This window comes from Pipra filicauda, unplaced genomic scaffold (assembly GCF_003945595.2).
Source record: "Pipra filicauda isolate LSUMZ 115617 unplaced genomic scaffold, ASM394559v2 scaffold220_size1292976_pilon, whole genome shotgun sequence".
Classification (NCBI taxonomy): domain Eukaryota; kingdom Metazoa; phylum Chordata; class Aves; order Passeriformes; family Pipridae; genus Pipra; species Pipra filicauda.
Window position 1 is genome coordinate 179,676 of NW_024104333.1, and position 19,809 is coordinate 199,484.

General features: G+C 42.4%; 1 long non-coding RNA gene across 1 annotated transcript; it reads right to left on the reverse strand.

The window, feature by feature from the left end:
- Nucleotides 1–5,971: 5,971 nt before the first annotated feature.
- LOC113983691 lies at nucleotides 5,972–6,557 on the reverse strand. Its single transcript, XR_003539181.2, has 2 exons — nucleotides 6,449–6,557; nucleotides 5,972–6,040 (listed from the first exon to the last, which is right to left on the reverse strand). It is a non-coding gene; the product is annotated as an uncharacterized LOC113983691 (long non-coding RNA).
- Nucleotides 6,558–19,809: the final 13,252 nt, after the last annotated feature.

Below are 19,809 nucleotides of genomic sequence, written 5' to 3' on the forward strand. Positions count from 1 at the left end.
ACTGCACTAGTTTCAGTGGAGCTTTGGCTCCTTCATACTTTTTAGGTCTTGACAAATTCATTGAGGTCCATTCTTACAGACATGGAACAAGGACCACTAAGCTATAAGTGGGAGGAAAAAATAAGCAAAGAGTTCATTCAAGATACTCAATGAATGGCAGACAGCACAAGACTCTTTATCTTGCCAGTAGAGTCAAGTCTTTATCTTGTCAAGTCCTTGGTAGAGGTTAGTAAAGCAGAAGAGACAAGTATAGCAGCCACCAAAACTGAAGGGGAAGAGCTACTGTGGGAAAATTCTACCTTTAAATAAGATATAGGAGAATGTTCTTCTGCACACTGTGGCAGTGTCTTTGAGAAAAAGACACTGAATTTCACTGACAACTGAATTTCACTGCAGCTCCCTTTAACATTCATACAACGTCAGATCTATAAGATTTCAAGTATCAAGGAAAGTGGCCACTTTCTAGGAGTCAGGTTTTCCAAATTTCTGAAGGTTCTGGAAGTCTCTTTTGTGACTCTGATAGCAGCAGTGTATTTTAAAATTGCATTGCATGGCCTTATCAGAGAGACTTTAAAAGGTACTGTAACGTATGGGTTTGATCTGTGTGGTAGGAATGGGGTGAGGGTGACAGCCAGAAAGTGCAAGAGCTGTGGAAGTTACATCAATTTCCCACTTTGCAGGCTGTACTGATCTCTCAGTCCTACGTAATTGAAAAGAAGGGCATCTTAGGAGGACCTGAATTTGCAAATGTCAAATTATAATTCCATATTTTGAAGGGCACAATAAAATTCTTTCAGCTCTTCAAAGGGTGTTTCTCAAAAGCTGTGAAGGCAAAGCACATCACTGCACACAGAAGCCACCCACCTGCTGATGAGACAAAAATAAAATAAACAGGCTCTGTTGGTGGGTCTAAAGTTAACTGTGCCAAAGCCAATGAATGGACATATTACACTATTCCTTCTTCCTGGCAACTATGGCTTTTCATTTGTCTATTCTAATGTGAACACCATCAGATAAGTGCTGAATACCCTGAACAGTGTGCTCCCACAGGGAATGTGTAAGATATTAGAATGACTGGCATGTTGGGCTTTTTTGCCCCACAGTCATCGTATGAGCAGCTGTTGGAAGAAGAACTTGAAGAAACTTTTTTGGCCTAATAAGTACTAAATCAGGATCCAAGTATTTTAAGGTCTTGAAAATCTCCCAGATTGGATTACAGAATCACAAAATGAGTAAAGTTGGAAGGGACCACAGTGGTCACTGAGTCCAATCTCATTACATCTAATTCTTGCTTTTATACAGTTGTCAGAAGTATCATACAATTGCTACCAGTGACCAAGGCATAGGGGATCAGTGAATGGTTCATCTGGCCACCATCTAAGATGGTTTAGCTTGGATGAAGCAAAGACATGGATCTTCTACTTCCTATTACTTTGTGTATTGGAGAACTGACTCTAAGAGAAATGCATCATGTACAGTTTAGAATAACCTGCCCATATGAGATGATTACACAAACCCAGAAGCAAGTTAAATTTAAAAAGACAGTGCTTGACTAACATTGCAGTTATTTCATATTTCTTTTTAACCTCAACACTTAGCATGCTGCTTTAAACCATATTTTTAAGTCAAGAAATTCTGTTACCTTCATTTTATAGATACAGGAAACAGTAGTGTGCAATGATTTACCAAGCTGTCCGGGTCTCTTGATTGACCCAGTCTAAGTGAGGGACCTGCCTGGAGTGCCCACAGCTCCCTTCCCTTCAGGCCATGTAACTAAGGCTCTTTCCCATCAAAAAAAGGACTGTAAAAAGAGAGAAGAGGTGGTCATGTTCTCCTTGTTGACCCAGCAGGAGATGAAACATTCTCCCAGACTGTCAGTTGAGCCATGAATACAGCAGCTAAGGCTGCACTATATTAGCAAATCTGAAGGTGCCCAGATGCAGTAATGCTAATAAACTGTATGCAAGTTTGCTGGCACAAGATTTGGGCTGTTGAAATTTGCACTTACTCCAATTCCAAGCCATGGATGATCCAGGGACCATTCATAAGTAGGAAGTTAAATGAAGCTACACTATTTTGGGAATTACCAGTGGTTTACTGCCATAGATCTGATTCCCTGATAGGTGGCTTTACTGCCTGAAAATGATGCAAGGTACATTTGATTTATAAGTACAGACATAACTTAAGATGCTTGCTGGAGATCACCCAGATAGTCCATGACAGAACTGTGACTACAGGCCAAGTTGCTTGAGTCATGGTCTGGTTCATAATCACTAAGCCACGTTTCCAGTATCGGTGCTCCTCTTTTTCAGCACAAGCTTTTCAACTTGCACAGCAGTAAATTACTTGGACTAACAGCTGTCAGCTTAAGTTTGAATAATTCTGTGCTCCCACAGCTTGCTTAGTAGTACATACAAACTTCTCCACCCACAGATTCCAAATACTGTGAAAATCTAGACACTATTCTGCAATATACACTTAGTCTTTACAGTATAAATATACCCCATGTTTCCTCATCATGGTTCCTCCGCACTACAGCTAAAAGCATGGTCAGTGTCTGTAGGCTTAAATCACATATCCTGAGACCAAGGCAGTGATTCAAGCTCAAGTTCCTTATAAATGTCATCATTAGGATACTTGAACAACATGTAAGAGTTAACAAGTACGCCTTCTTTAGAACTGCAAAAGATTGTGTGGTCCTAGTGACTACAGGTACATATCAGATAAACTATAATAATAAAATATGAATAAATATAATAAACCACCATTTTAAATATATCAGTATTGAAAGCAACCTTTGTGTAACCAATAGAGAAATAGGTGGGGTAATCAAGAACAGGGGACTATTTAGGTGGAAGAACCAAAATATGAAGGGAAAAGAACAACTAAGAAAGAAAAAAGGGCCATAAAAGCAACTTTCCTTCATGTTACCTGCATACACACGCAATCCACAATGCTGCAGAATTAAATATTTACTTTTGCAGAGTTTCTGAGCTCTTGAAAATTTGTTCACTCTCAAAGCTGAATTTCAATAAACTTAGCTTTATTCAGCAGAGCCAAGAAGTTCTGAAGACCTTTCTAGTCAACAATATATCCTTGCACCACAGCTTAACATAACCCTTGGGAGGAACCCTGGGACACATCTGTAATGATATTTGAACAGCAGTGACATGGGCAAGTGACACTTACAAGTATCTAATGCTCTTTACACTGGTTCTCTTAAAAACTCAGAGAGCCCAATTCTACATCTGTAGAGATCTGAACAGTTTGAAAATCACTGCCCGTCCAACCACTTTTAAATAGTTTGGTATGAAGAATATTTTGAGCAGTGATGAAGGAGATGCCTGATCTTTTTGAAAATGTTTGTTATGCATCAAACACAGACCAAAGCCTCTTAAAAGTTTATGAAGGTTTGGATGCAGCAACTCAGTTGTGCATCTACTGACCACCAGATGTTGTACTCAAATGCAGGAAGCCTTATGTATGCACAGCCAGAAGTTCAAGTTTCTTTCTGATGTTGCTAATTTTAATGCCATCTATAACATGGATGGGAGACAAATGCCTGAGAAAGCAGCATTGCAATGATCTCCTTGATGAGCAGAGAGTTCACTTTCCAAATAAAATGAGTTAAGGAACAGAGAAGGGATCAGCAGTTTGCAGGACTGATAGTGTCCTTTTCTCTTCAAGCATTCCAAACCCTTAAGGTCGTGGTACTCTCAGGAGGATTTCTTAGACTGCAGCAAATTCAAGTTCAGCTGAAATGTTCAAAAACCCCTAGCTTGGGAATGGGTTATGGAAGCTGAAGATCTGGCTCCTTAAAGATAAAGGGTGTTTCATATTGCTTTCCTAATTGTTCTGGGGGAAGAAAGCCTTTTGCAGCATGCTCTGTTCAACCTTGGGACTAATGGGAGGCATGAAGGAGTCTTGTTAACAAACAAGAGGTTTTGGAGCTTTGTGAATGGAGAAATTCCACATACAAAGCTGAGTTTTACATGTTATTTTTCATCTTACACAAGTGTAGGAGACATGAGCAGTGAGACCACTAAAAATACTAAAAGTACAGAAGTATTGTTTTTCACTTTACATTATGAATTTTTTTTTTAAAGACAAAGCCCTAAAAAGTTCCCCAGCAAAAGTTTCACATCAAAAAGGGGAAAGCAGGACAAGGAGGAGCAAAGAAATTTGGTAAGGTGACAGAAAGTCAGTGGCAAAGCATTATTTCCCATCTGCCCTTACATCAGGACTTTTCTGCAAGTGCTTGTAGGAGAAGAGGGAGACAGATCATTCAAAGACAGATTCAGAACTCCTTCTTCCCCTGGAAACTGTGCAGAAACCTAAATGTATTTTTGAAGACTATTCAAAAGATTATGAAATATTCTGCCAAAATTTAGTTTTCCTAAAATTTCAGGGTTTTTTTGGGCTGAAACTTTATTGCAAACCTTGTCCACCAATTCTTCCCACTAGCAAAAAGCAATGTATCTTGCAAATTCCATATGGCAATACTATTCTACCAAGAAATTGAATTTTTTTCCCTGTTATGACCTAATTTCCAAAATCCTTGAGGCAATTTTCAGCCTGATAGTGGCAGATGCTGCACATTAGACGACAGTGTTTTGAAGTCAGGATATTTACCTGGATCATAGTATTTATGCTGTTCTCTAGTTTCCTGTGCAATATCCATCATCATGTTATTCAAGCACTCTTGGTATCACTGTGTTGATATAAACAGGACTGATAACACTCATTACAGCTTATAAACCACCATCACACCTTTTTGCAGAATGTGACAAAACATAAAGCAAGCAATAGTTCCTTCTCTAAGTCTCAAAATACAGTAGTTTTGAAGTACCAGGTTAGAATATAGTAAATAATCTTAATGGAAAATGGCAGACCTTTAGTAAACATGGAGTGAGGTACTTTCATTAAGTACACATCTTCTAAGGATCTTCTACAGATAGTGAAAGAAAGAGAAACATAATTTATTTTGACATTTTCTATAGGTTTTAGTCTTCCTCTGAAAGGGTTAGCTGGTGGATTGAGGTTTGGAGACAGCTAGGCCAGCAATCCGTAACTGAGTTGTGGCTCGAGGTGTAACTAATTTATGTCCAGAGGCATGACAAGTCTAGATGCTCCTATTCTGGGTCCCTTTTCTCCTTTGCTGGTTTATAAGGCAGGAAGGTGATTGTGGCCTTAGCCAAAATCATGGGAAAGTGGCAGCCTTTGCCTCAAACGCCACAGAACATTTACCATCCCTGGTTCTTCAAAGAGCCATCCCAGCTTTCTTAGGCTCCCAGCTGCTAAGGTGCCTTTTAAGCTGATGACACAGCTACTGAGCAGCAGATCAGAGCCTAAAGCATGGACAGCACTTGGGATAAGAGGGCAAGCAGGAAAGAAAAGTAGCTCTGTTCCAAAATGAAGACGAGTCTCACTGTACCAACTTTGTGTCTCCACTTTCACACACCAGCCACCATATGTGGGAAGCTTAATGCTGAGAGGGAGGATGGTGAGAAGGCTTATCAGTCTTTCATCTCTCCCCCTTACAAGCACCATCCCCGCTGCTGTTTATGCCTCCCAACCCCAGGGACCAAAGCGCCTATTAGACTCATCATCCTCCCTCTGCGGATGTTCCCCCTGAGAGGTTCATTAGGCCTTGCTGCCTGACAGCAGGCAGTCAGAGAACCAGGTGGCCACCTTCTTTTGCAATGCCAATGTTATTTCCAAGGGGTTAGACTTGCTAGGAAGAAGCTTTTAAATTCCCTGCTTCCCAGACACAGGGAGGGCTCCATAAAACCCTCCCCGCACAGATGGATTGAAGAAAGGCATTAAAATTGGTACATTCTCTGCAGGAGTTCATTACCAGAGGGAAAAGAGAAGTGTGAATCCTTTAGTGTCTGTCAACAAGCTTAGGAAAGCAGTTTCCGCAGCCCTTCCTATCCCAGGATCACAAAGAACTTCACTTGCATCACTCGAATATACTCCACTGCATCATGTAACAGTATGATCGTGTTGTAGATGGAGATGAGCCTGGTGTCCATTCACCCTTGAAAAAGAAAAAATGGAAGCAGGGAGGACTAGTTTAAACTTCATTGCTGCTACTCTTCCCGCTTCTCAGTCACTCCGTAACTCAATACAATATTATCTTTCTTCTCAAACTTCAAATCTATTTTATAACCATAGTTAGACTTTATTGAGTGGCTTGAATTTTTGGGCACAGTATAGAAAGGAACAAAAATTTCTGGCAGAAAAGATATCAATGAGGAAATAATGGAAAGAAATCTGAAGGGAAGGACTTCAACAGCCACTTCAAGATGCAACTTAAAATACTGAACCTATCACCACTCAGTCCTACTTTTTCCTACCTACACACAGACTTGCTATGGGCACTTCCTCATGCGTCTGCTATCGTGGGTTATAGGGGAGATATCTTTGTTAGGTAAGGAAAAATTACCTTTCCACCTTGTATTGAAGGAGGCTTCAAGAGCTCAGTGACTGCTCTCTGCACTTTCTTCTTTGTACCAGTATGCGTAATTTGGCTCTTGTTAGGTGTGACTGCTCTTCCTTTCTAGACCATGGAGAGAGAATGGGAATGGGTAAGGTAGCTGACTTTTAAGGGGGGCTTCTCTGCGATGAATTAAAAACCTCACAATAATAAAACAGTATAATTATATAATAGCATTTTTCTAATCTGCTATTTTCAATAGAAACTTTATTTATAGAGCAGCCATTTAACACGGAAGTGTGGGAGTCGCAGCAGCATTTCAATTGAATGTCAGGAAGAACACTGGCTTGTAGTTAAGTGACAAGAAGAGAAGAGTTGGATGTTAGGCTGAGAAACAAGATGACCTCGGGCAAGTCATTATACCTCCCTCTGCCTCACTTTCCCATTCTGTTAAGCTGAGATTTAAACAATTACCTGGCCTGCCAAGTGTAATCAGTATGTAAAGAGCTCTAAAGTGGGCACACACTCAACTGATCCTCACACAACCACCAGCACTCTTAGGAACAGGCAAGAGGGAGGTAGCAAGATTCAGTTGCAGGCTGTCTTCCACTGCAAGCATTGGATATTCTTGGGAATCGTAAAGACTGTGTGCTTAGATACATCCATAGTTTCCTCATGCTCCTGTTAGATCAGGACTAACATGATGACATGGAACAGCTAACTGCAGACAGGTGTAAGAGCCAGAAAGACCACAAGGCCAAAATCAGGACATCAGAAGCAGAGAATCATGGGAACCACCATTTAAACAACAAAAATTGCACTTCGGAAGCACGTAGCCTGCAAAAAAACCCCTTTTGGATAGGGTGGGTGCAAGGCCACATCCTATTGGGTAGCTGTGCTGCACTGATTGATATCAATATGGGAGATTAAAAGTACCTTTCTGCTTCTGCTATATATATTCATCTAGGCAACATGAACAGAGGAAGAGTACAGATACCAACAGTGCAGCCTACTCACGCACACACACAGTTCTGCAGCACATACAGCAAATATGACACATCAGTCGGGGAGTCAAAGAGTTTTGGGGACAGAGTACAGGCAGCAGATCAAGAGCTCACAGAAAAAAACTTTACACCTGGGCACAGAAAAGACATGCATACTTCAGGGAGTCCCTCCTGCTCCCATTGAAAAATGTGCTGTTGACATCATTTATGCTCCTTGGAGTAAACACCAGCTTCCCTTGAAAGACAGAGGGACCATATGGGAATATGGGCTGGTTGGTGGAAGCTGTTTGTCCTCTGTGGGTGCAAAATATCCTAGTATCACAGAATCACAGAATACACCTAATTGAAAAGGACCCATCAGGATCATCAAGCCCAGCTCCTGGCCCTATGCAAGACACCCCAAAAATCACACCATATGCCTGAGAGTGTTTCCAAATGCTTCTTGAACTCAGACAGGCTTGGTGCTGTGACCACTTCCCTGGGAAGCCTGTTCCAGTGCTCAACCACCCTCTGGGTGAAAAACCTTTTCCTGATATCCAACCTAAACCTCCCTTGACTCAACTTCATGCTGTTTCCTCAAGTCCTGTCACTGGTCACCAGAGAGAAGAGATCAGTTCCTGCCCATCCTCTTCCCCTCAAGAGGAAGTTGTAACTGTAATGAGGTCTCCCCTCAGTCTCCTCCAGGCTGAACAAACCAAATAACCTCAGCTGCTCCTCATATGGCTTCCCCTCCAGACCCTTCACCAACTTTGTGGCCCTCCTTTGGATGCTGTCTAATTGCTTAATGTCATTTTTATGTTGTGGTGCCCAAAACCGCACACAGGACTCAAGGTGAGGCTGCCCCAGTGCAGAGCAGAGTGGGACAATCCTCTCCCTCGACTGTCTGGCAATGCCCTGCCTGATGCCCCCCAGGACAGGGCTGGCCCTCCTGGCTGCCAGGGCACTGCTGACATATTCAACTTGCTGTCAACCAGGACCCCCAGGTCTCTTTCCATGGCACTGCTCTCCAGCCTCTCATTCCCCAGTTTATACACACAACCAGGGTTGCCCTATCCCAGGTGCAGAATCTGGCACTTGCCCTTGTAAAACTTCATATAGCTGGTGACTGCCCATCTCTCTAATTAGTCTAGGTCTCATCCCCATGAGTTGTGAAGATCAGGAAGCAGGAAATCGGGGATACAAGCACATAAAGTCATGATGTGGCTGTAGCCTGGCTAGATGACATACGATGGACTCAGGAGCGGGGTATGTTGTAGACAACTTGGGAGCAGGAATTTAAGAAGCATGAGCTGCAGGGCAAAATCCAAGGGAGAAGTTCTTTATAGCTATACCAGATAGATTGCTTGAAGAGAAGTATGCTCTGAATTAAAGGAAACTGAGTTAATATCAGTAACTCAAGGCCTATGCATGCAGAATTCAGTATAAAGTGAGTTTCTTCCATTATTTTCCTGCAGAAATAAAGTTGCAGGCACTTCTGGTTGCTGAAAGACTTAAAAACACACGGATAAGATGAGGTACAACAGAACTGTGTCTATGATTGGAAAGACTGTGCAATCAATGTATAATTAACCTGTGAAACTTGTTGCCAGAGGATATTATAGAGGAAAACAGATTAGCAAGATTCAGAAAAGGATTAGACCTTACAAGAATAGCATCTGCAGCTAGGCTTGCTAAAATAAAAACCATATGGGTTATTAGTCTTCTCACTTCAGGGTATAAAATGATCGCAAGTTGGGGTCAGAAAGCAATGTCTCCCTATTATGTAGCATTGTAAAACAGGGCACACCAGGGGGTTGTTACGAGTCTATCTAAAGCATCCTGCACTGGCAATGGTTAGGACAGAATACTGGACTAGATGGGCCATTAGTTTGATACAGACGAGCAATTTCTTATACCATTCTGCCCTCATTTCCTGGGAGAATTCCACTCCCCAAACTGATATGCACTCCAAGCAATTGAAATTCAAGTGTAAACATGTTATTGCTTGAGCAATTTGTGGGCATACAAAGATACAGACTAGCACTTACACCCCAAATAGAGGCGCCTTGTGGACTAAGAGATTTTTCTATTATAGCTTTGTGATGACCACCTACAGACTTGATGGCTGTCATTCAGCTGGTCAGCGTCAGTGGAGGTGGAACCAAAATCCCTCTTGCACAGGCTCTCAGTTTGAAAGCAGTAGAGAAATCCCCTGAATGTAGGATGGATCCTACACCATTTGCAGCTGCATAGTTTGCCTACCCCATGGGAGAAAAAACCAGGATGGAGCAAAACAAGGCAAAGGACAGACTAACATTCCATTTTTTCTGATGTTGCTGAGGTTTTTCCTTTCCATGTCTTATGTGGGTAGGAGCCACATTCTTCCCCTGTCTCCCTGCTGCATAGCAAGTTAAGCAAAGAGTGTCCCTCTATCCTACTGCCTCAGACAGGAACAAGACTGGGGGAGAAAAAGGTGAGAGGTGGCAGGTGAGGCAAGAGCAGAAGGTATGCAGAGAGGCAGTAGGGTAGGTGTCAGGAGGTGAGGAAAAGAGCAGGACTACAAACAAGTGGCACTAGTGTGTGAAGCAGAGGGGTAGGGCATTCGGTGAAGGAAGAAGGAGTTTCTAAGGGCACAAAGAGTGCAGGTGGATGACTGTATGATCAACCACAAGGTCACATAGTGCAGCAGCAAAGGCTAACATCCATGGGGTGCAGACGGACAGGCAGGCAAACACAAGCAGAAGGGGAAGGTCGAGTGGGAAGGAAGGAAAACACTCTACTTCCTACTCAAAGCCACAACCAAAAGCAAAGCAAAATTTCAGTGACGACAGAGGTGAAAATGTTTGATCATAGGTGGGGACACTGTGCCAGTGATGCTGAGAAAGTGCATTTATACGGGCACCTGCTTAAAAGTAGGTGGCATTGCCATTACACTGCTTGGAATTTGAGCAGCATAGGGTGAGTGCTTCATGTCTAGCAGGTGTGCAAGAAGCAGAGTAAATCTCCTCAGCTCCCCTTTCCATCCCCAGAACAAACTATTTCAGCATTAAAATGGGATTTAAGACTATCGGACTAGGAACAAAGACAACTTTGGGTAGTGAACTATTTATACCATCCTAGACATATGTAGTATGCACACAAATTTTAATGGGATAGGCTCTGCCTTTCACATGAGCTTGTAACTCCTGAATTTCACTTTCTGATTCTACTCCCAGTCACTTCAAATGCCTTTGTGAAGAGTTTAGAGCCCTTTATCTCCTATCTCCTCTAACACTGGCCATAGCCTTTTACAGCAGAAACCATATTTTTGGGACATGTCTAGTACAACAGGGACTGGACCCTTGTAGAGATCATTCAGTTTTCTGAATAATACAGTTAAATGTTTTCCACCTGCACCACCAACATCTCTCAGCCCCTGACTCGAAGGTCAAGTGTCCACTCTGCATCAGATAGCCTGATCTTCAGAGACTGCATTTACTCTCATAAAGGTCAAACTAGTAACACAGCTATTTCCCCTCAGAATTTTCTGTGATCCTGTGTTACCTCTGCAATCGAGAAGTTATTTCTCCCTCTCTTCTGAACTGTGGCCTATCAGACTTGGCAGTTGTCTCTTGACTTACAGTGACCAGCCCCTGGAAGGTTCCTCTCAGTCTTGAAAAGGTCGGGTGCACATAAACTCTCACACAAACACATGTCCACAGAAACACACACAGATGCCAGGATTCACAGATGCACACACAGCTTCCTAGCTTCTCACTGCTGTTTTCAGCAAGGACCACTCAAAGTGTTTAGCCTGACATGCTGTGATGATGATGTAAACGGAAAAAGAAAAGCCCTTCACCTGTGAAACTAATTAATAGTCAACAAACTTGCTTCAAGGTAGGAGAGCTGGCACTGAAGGCGAGAGGCTGTCCCGGGGAGTGGCAGGAGCCAGGCACAGCTGCTAGGTGGCAGCAGCCATTCACTCAGCACAAAGCTGAGGCTCGCCAAGGTGGCTGCTGGGTTTAATTCTGTGAGAATTTGATGCCCATCAAAGTGAGCCACTGTTATAGCCCCCACTACAGCAAAACTGCTCAAGGCCGCTGCTGTCGCTGCCTGTGATGGGAGCATACATAAGCATGAAAAGAAAGCCATCCTGACTGTTAAGGAATACCACAATTGGGGTTGTGGCGTTTTAAGGGGATGAAGCTGGACAGACACCTTGTGATGATGTCGATGAAATCTGCCTTATCAGTAGGCAGAGAGGCTGTGTCCTCCTCCACAGCTATTTCAGGGCCCTTTATCACCCCCCATCAAGGCAAATACTTATCTTCCAAGGGCTTTTCAAACACCACTTAATTAGTCTTCCCAAACCTATGAACAAAACAGGGGACCCAGAGCCTTGCATTTGCTGTAGCAAATGAGAATGAAACTCTGCGAAGGGCCCCAATTACAGTAACCTCCACTGCAGCACGTGGGAAGTGCTGCAGCAGATTTAGGGGCACTTTTAAGGATGCCAGTTGAATATTATAACCTCGTTATTCATATAATTAATACTGCAACTACTACTGAATTCCATGTGTTATTTATAGAAGCATTATGTTCCAGTTATTTTCTGCAGCTCTTGTCTCTTTGACATGCAATAGATTTTCTTATGAAGACTGTAGGCCTGCATCACTGAGGACTCATGGGAAAGGCAGATTTCCAGCAGAATGTGGTTAAATATTCTGGTCCATTTAGCAATGAGGTGCTGTTGAACACAGCTTGAAAACTGAAGGACAGAGATTCAAACTACACCAAGTCAGAAAGCCTTTACAATATCCATTTTCTTGCTGCCAGCTACCACAGCCAGCAGTTATGGATAAACCTTGACTCGTCATGTTTTTTCCTGGCATGAAGAGCAGGCAAGCAGTAAAAAATACTGACATCAAAATCAAGTCATTAGGTTCCAGGGTTAACATCAAGGTTGACTGGAGGTACGTCAACTCTCCCTCAATGAAACTAGTTTGGGTAGATATTGTGTTGATTGTTCATGCTTGGGAAGTTTTCTATGCAACTACAAGAAAAAGAGTGGGTTTTCAGGAAGAAATACCATCCTTTTCTCTCTGCAGATGGGGAGAAAGGGCTCTTGGCCTCTGCAGAGAATTTAGCAAGCTAAGTATGAAGGTGGCGTAAGTGTCGTTTGTGTCTGCTCCACTTAACTAGAATGGTCATACTCTGAGCTTCTAAATCTTCAAATAACAATACAAAATGAAAACAGGAAGGTTAGGTGCTGTCCTTCTTCCCTGGCCTAGAAGCAGGAAATGTTCCCGGAGATGTTCACTTGAGCCCTTTGAAGTATGGAAGAAATTGGATTAAAATTATGACTCATATTGCCAGAACAAGGACTGAAATCAAGCTCTGAGCCCTTCCTATCCATAATATTTAAGAGTTAACTCCTTCTCGTGAAGTTTTGCACCACTCCAACTAGCACCTTCTAAACCCAACTTCCCAAAGAGGCAGCTAACCCGACATCCAAGCAGTGTGGACAGAAAGCAGGTCCATGCCATGTGGTCTACCCCCTGGTTCTCTTCTGTTTAGCAAGATAAGACGCAAAGACTCCTTTCCTGAGTGTTTGCTTTAATAGCGATGCTAGTGGAGGCTGCCCTGCCACTTCAAAGGCCCTTGAGAAAAAAGGCCTTTAAAGAAAGCGCATTTTCCTTCAGAAAATGGGGATAACACTTGCCAAGCCCTAAGACAGGAGTGAGTTTTAAGACCCTCTTATCCTTGTTGTTAACCCAGGCATTTTAACAACACGTTAACCCTTGTTGTCAACCTCCATGCACTCCTGTAGGTGAATGACATTTTGGGCTCCTTAACTTCCCCCATACACAGAAAAATTTGTATGGGGCTTCAGGCTTGTGCAGGATCAGGGCAGAGGAAAATGTTCATTTGCAGACATTTCAGTTTTGCAGAGGAAATTCCCTTGCAAAAAGCCATCAGTCTGCTCCTCTGCAAAGTGGTGGAAACCACTCCCTGTCCCCATGCTCATTAAAGATACTGTGAGGTGCCATTCCTTGAGGACTGCCTGAATGTAATTGGTTTATTCTGACTCACTGCCTCCAGGGAGACTGCTCACTTTGTCTGTTTTACTCTACTCGCTGCTCGCCTGTCCTTCCACTTCAGGATAAACTTATAATTCAGGTCAAAGCAAAAGTTCACTTAGCAGCACTTAGTAGCACCTAATATGTCAGGCTTTCAAGCTGCAGGTCAGACCTACAGGTTAAAAAAAGCTACAGGTAAAAACAATATTAAACAAAACTTAGGAAAATGGTTCCCATGGAGCTGTAGAGATCTTGCCTAGATCTCTGAAATCACCAAGCTATGAGAGTAGCAATCCCGGGTTCATACAAGAACATTGGCTTCCTCCACTGTAGTTCTCTTTCCACAAACCTGGCAGCAACCCACACACAGCTCTGCATGTGTGAGACACAGAACAGGTCTAGCCACACCCTCGCCATCAGGTGCTTTGCTAGTTACTGCTTTCTCAACCAGAAACATTTTCGACATTTCATCCATCAGATTTGATGATGCTATGATCACAGGTACTGTCTTATCTCTCTGAGCACATCCCTTATCACCAAATCCTCAAAATCAGTCTGGAAAACTGGTGCCTGATCCTCTGTGCAGATGTTCTGGTGTAGGCAAACAAAGCTCTTTCACTTCCCTCTCTTCCCCCAGTCTTTTCCCAAAACCAACATGCTGAGGTTTGCTGCCAATTCAAATGTAGATGCCAGGCTGATTGTGTTACGTTATGGAAACAGCTAACTGCAATGTGAAAGAGAATTCCTCCACTAAACTCCTGTCTAGTTGGTTAAACAGCACCTGATCTATGTAGATATAGTTGCTGTCTGTTCCTAAGACCTGCAGTTAATTCCTAGTGAGCCTACTGGTTAATTGTCTCCACCCAGTCTGGACTGTTTAATTTATAAATTACATTAAATAAAACTAAAATCCTGTTGGGGCTACTAATATATCATTCATTAAATATTATGTAAAACAGCAGAGATACATATTTTGTGTTAAGCTCAGACACGTTACTAACTCCCTGTAGAGATCATGTGTGATATCTCTGGATGCAGGCATGCTGCCTAGATCCCCCCTGAGGACAACTCATCCATCCTCCCACCATCTGTCGGCATGCTGGGGTTCCTCCGTCACACCTAGGCAGCTAGCTCTGGGCTGTGGATTCTGCACTGTGGCTCTGACACTCGAAGTTAAATGGGCCTTAGTGCCCTCTCTGAGACACTGGAGAGGAGCTTGCACCCCTGGATTTCTAAGTTTCCGACTTCTTCACACCACAAACTTGACGCAAAGTCCCTGGAGTGTCATTAAACCCACACTCTGAACAGATTAGAGATGCATCTACATTTGTCCTTCCCAGCATTCCCCTGAAGGATAAGTTTCATGAAAAGGCAGAAACTTTACAAAGTGAAGTGGCGCTCATCTCTATCTATTTCAGGTAACCTCTCCATCCTGTCAAACAGCTTGTCTGTCATAAAAGAACAAATGGAGTGGTGCAGGAGTAATGGGAAGCAGAGAAATAAAAACATCTAAACTCTGGGCAGGAAGTTTCTGTTGTTATTTCTGAATGCGTTTAGCATAGAGACATATTGTACATTTAGCGTAAGTCCCCGGGACCCTAATGAGCTCCTAATGTACCCCATACTTCAAGGGTTTTCCAAAGAGGCCAGTAACTTAGCAACAGCAGCAAATCCTTGACAGGAATAATCAGTATTTGTGCTGCAGCTTTAGGTTTCCCCTCTTCTCTCCCACTAAGTGGAAAGTGGTTTGCCTGGGTTTTCTTCTCTGCTCTGTCAGTAAAAACCCGCTACCAGCACTTGCATGGAGCAGAGTTCTTGGAGCGTGGAGCAACCAAGATTCCCCTGTGAACAGTTCTGTTGCATTGGGGGTGTATAGAGGTGGCTCTCTAGGGATGCCACAAGCAAGCCAGGGCTGGGGAAAACAGTGATTTTCACAATAGCAAACTAGACAGTCACCAGGGCCAGTGGTGGTTCCTCGGGGATACCAGCTAGAAGGTGATGAGCAATGACAGTTCTTTGCTGCATTCATGGCTCTCAGCTACAGGAAACTGAATCACCAAACTCCAAAGACATTCTGTTACAAATACAAAGCAAATATTGATAGCTCACTGTATTTCTAAAGGCCATATGAGACAGCGGGCTCCAGAGGAACATGAGGTCCTTCTGAGGCAGGCTCTTCACTCTTCCCAATGGGGTGTCATTTGACGCCACCATGCATAAAGCATATGCCTCCCCTGCCCACATCTCCTGCCTGTATCCATTGCCTTTTTGCTAGTTGCAGGCATGGCACTGGTTTTGGAAGGAGACTGCTTTACATCTTAAGCAAGGAACACGAACAGGCATCAGTATGCTACGTGCATAAGAGAATAACCCATTTTATTAACACTAAGAAATCTCCAAAATGGTAACCTGATGTGCAAAAGTCAAAGGAGTTGTCCAGTATCACAGAAGGCCTGAATAGGAGACAATCTATTTTGAAATAATATCTGTATGTCCTATTAATGTTCCTTAGTAGTTACACTGTAAAAATACATGGGATGGACAACCAGTTTTAAGCTAAAAATCGCCAAACAACTGTTCTAGACCTTGGCTAGTACACTTCCAGCAACCAAAGTACCACCAGCTCTGGAGGTCCAAGTGTAACCAGAATTTTACAGACACAGCATATCAATGTTTTTTTTCTCCCCAGCATTGAAAGGAGGAAATGTTGATAGTGAAAAAAAAATTTATCACGGACTTCTTGACCCAGCAGTGGCCTTTGAAATGTTGAAGAATGGTAAACTCAGTCTAAGAAAGCCTGATATACAAAAAACACAAAAAACACCCATATCTCTTGCATTTGTAGCAAGAGAAGTGGACTAGGCTTATACACTCACCTTGTGAATTTTAGAGAAGTCAGTGGAATAAGCAAAATTTCAACTACTTATTGCCAACCAATCTTATTTACAAAATATCAACTGACTGAGCATGGAAAATGAATGAAGAAATCTTTGCCAGGAGGAGGAAAAGACTTTTTTTTTTAGGTGGCCGTCCAGGCAGTAAATTGGAAGAATATTGTGGGCTAACTCAGGTGAAACACCACTGAAAAAAAAAAAAACAAACCAAAATTCCTCTACATTCAAAGTATGCTCACTGAGGTACAAAAGCAAGCTTCCCACCACACAGATCTGAAACTCAGCACAGCACAGACACACCAATGGGCTGCAGCACTCAGTTGATGGGATCTCCTGCACTGTGTTGTACAAACTCACCCCAACACTGTGAAGCAACAAGACAGGTCCAAGGCAATATAAAGGATTAAATCTGCTATTCTAAGTAAAGTGGGTGTTCAAAATCCACCACATTATTTCAATTACTCCAAACTGTCATCACAAACTCACAGGCAAAGGAGGGGCACGTGGAAACTCTTGACCCCTGAGAGAAACCTACTGGAATTGCAGGAAAGTATCACAGTGATTTGTCCTTCCTTGTTTTTCATTACACATATGGCAAGGCAAAGCAAGTCCGAGACCTGCCCACATTGTAACTTTGGCCTACAGCATCACTCAGTTAGGTCTCCACGAAGCATGAGAGAATCATTAACGGCCTCGCTTTCTCTCACAGTCAACCTGGCTTTACCCAACCAGAAATGTCTGCAGGAAAAATCTGAAAAAGCCATTAATGGGGATAATGATGCTTACCTCCTGTATAAAGTGCTTGGAGAATCATGGGATGGAAAATGCTTCAGGTAGATATTTATTAAATACTTATAGTTTCTTGTATTGAGGATCCATACTACAGTCCTACATTTGGACATAATTCCCTCTACCATCAGAGACTAACCTCTATAGGCTGCATTAAACAAGTCTATACCATATGGTTTAAAATCTATGGCTGTCACATCTATCCTGCACATCAGATGTAGATCTAAATAGTCCGTGCCCGCACCTTCACAAGCAATGATCTTTTTGCACTTGTCTTTCAGAATATGTCACCTCATGTTATGGAATGAGACAAACAAATCATAGTTCTCAGGTGAAATCCAGACCCCCTTAAAGTCAAAGGCTAGGTCTTTTTGATGTAAATAGGGACAGTATTACATTCTCTGCCTGAAATTCTCTTTGATCTGAAAAAGCACAGTTTGGGGTTTTTTTATGTCTGACTTACAGAGTTGAAGGAGTCCTAGAGCTAAGCGATGAAACAGTGCTAAGAAGTTGTGGGGCTGTTGTCACCTGGGACCAGCTGCCCCAATTTTGGTAACCAGATAATCTGCTTATTTGACGTTTCTGGGGCCTCAATACACTGTCTCATGGTACAGCTCTTCCTCCTTCTTGAATAAAGCTCAGTAAAACATTTGACCTTTTCCAGCCTTTGGAGTTTCATTGTTGTTTTAGAAGGGAAAGCAAAGCATGGAAAAACATCTGCTGAAGAAAGAATTCTCTCATTTGGATAACACACTCCCATTTATTGTAAAGAAAACAGGCTCAGAGGGACCTGTACCTGTGATTTCCAATTCATGATTTAGTGCTACAGAAGTGACTTCATTCCTGAAAGTACAAGCGTCTCCCCAGAACAAGATGATAAATCAGAAAGGACCATAGGGGATCAGTTGGCAAATCATGACCCCATGAGGAAACTGAAGTTCCTTGTCCAGTTTCTATCAAAAATGACAATGAATTCAGAAGATTTCACCCTAGACCCTTCACAAAACCTGCTGTGTAGCTCAGCATAAATTTCAGTCACTAATCAGGGGGCACACAAGCCTGCAATATTAAAAAGAAAGTTGAAATCACAGCAGAACACCCAAGCAAGAATGGGTGAAGGGACTGGGGAAGGACAAATTGTTAGAGTAGGCCGTGCCACAGTGTTGGCATTAAGGTGTATTTAGCAGAGCTGTATGCATGCATGAAACTCTCACTTTGCTTGCCTTTAGTCTGCAGTGGCTGTCTCTCACTTTTTACGAGCACTAGAATTCACTAAGCCCAGAGAGATAAAACTGGTGAATTAAAAAGCAGTTCTCTTTGTTTGGTTTTAAGGCAGGGTATAAAACACAGGTCTTGCTGAAGCATTATGCTTCTTGCTGCTTTGTAGGCAGCCACATTAGTCTCGGTGCCTTTCAGATATCTGCCATCAAACTAATTACCTGCCTAACGGGAACTGAAATAGATTTCCATTCTCCTGATGTGTAGGAAGGCGAGGAAGCATACGCAACATGGAGGAGGGCATGAGGACTACATCAGATGGGAGAGTCCTAGAAAAGGACCCTAAATGCAAGAACATTTAGGGGCAACATGGGAGGCCCGAATCTAAAATAAACACCTGATAACTCTGCTGGTTTGGCAGCAATTAAAGACCTAAAAGTAAGATGTGAAGTTCTGCTTGAGTTCTCAAGCATCCTGCTGCCTGAATCCAAGACTTTTCTCAAGGACCATCTTTAGCATTAATCCTGTAGTTAGATACATGACACAAAAATTCCTAAGATTCTAATGCTCTTACAGTAGGACACTTCTGGAAACCAGAGTTATATCAATAAAATGGATCATTATTGCAATTAATTTAACTGAAATAAAATTGAAACAGAATGTAACATCAAATTCCCATCTGCTCACCACAAAGAGCTAGGCCAGTCCTAAAACAAAACTAAAAATAAATACCTGCTTATAGGCTGAGGCAGCCTTTATTACAAAGAGGGTGAAGGGGAGGTGGGGGAAAAAAGAGAGTAGAACATACTCTTGAAATGCCATGATATTCTCGCTCCATCCCAGTTCGTTTGCCAAACCATATTCTTCAGATGAGAAGGATTATTTTCCATTTTGTTGCTTCACGATTAAGTGGAACAAGAGCCTTTGCTCTCATTGGTTAATTAGAAATACCCTCTACATAGATGTATCTTTTTCCAGTCCCTTGCTTCTTAGCAAATAGAAAATCTATTTTGGCTTTCCTGCATTGACCCTCTAATTGAACTAACATGGGTTTTGTTACTGTTCTTTGTTTTTAAATAAGCAATTTTGTACTTGCAAATTTTAATTTCCCACATGGCAAAACACTTCTGAATATTGCCAAATCCCAGGCACTGGGGCTAGAGAAAGTACATCTCTGCTTTCCTACACCCAATTAAAAAAAAAGTTATCATCAAGCATCCCCCCTGAGTGGCCCTTTGCCATGACATTCTGTTGGTTTCACGTGAGAGATCATGTTGATGTACTATGTTAATCCTGTCATTAACTCTATTATTAAAGTTATAGAGTTGTGAGATTAGGAACCTGTTATCTATATAAAGCCCAGACAATTTCTCTCTTTCTCTCTCTCCCTCTCCAAAAAAAGGAGAGGAGAATCTTATTATTTG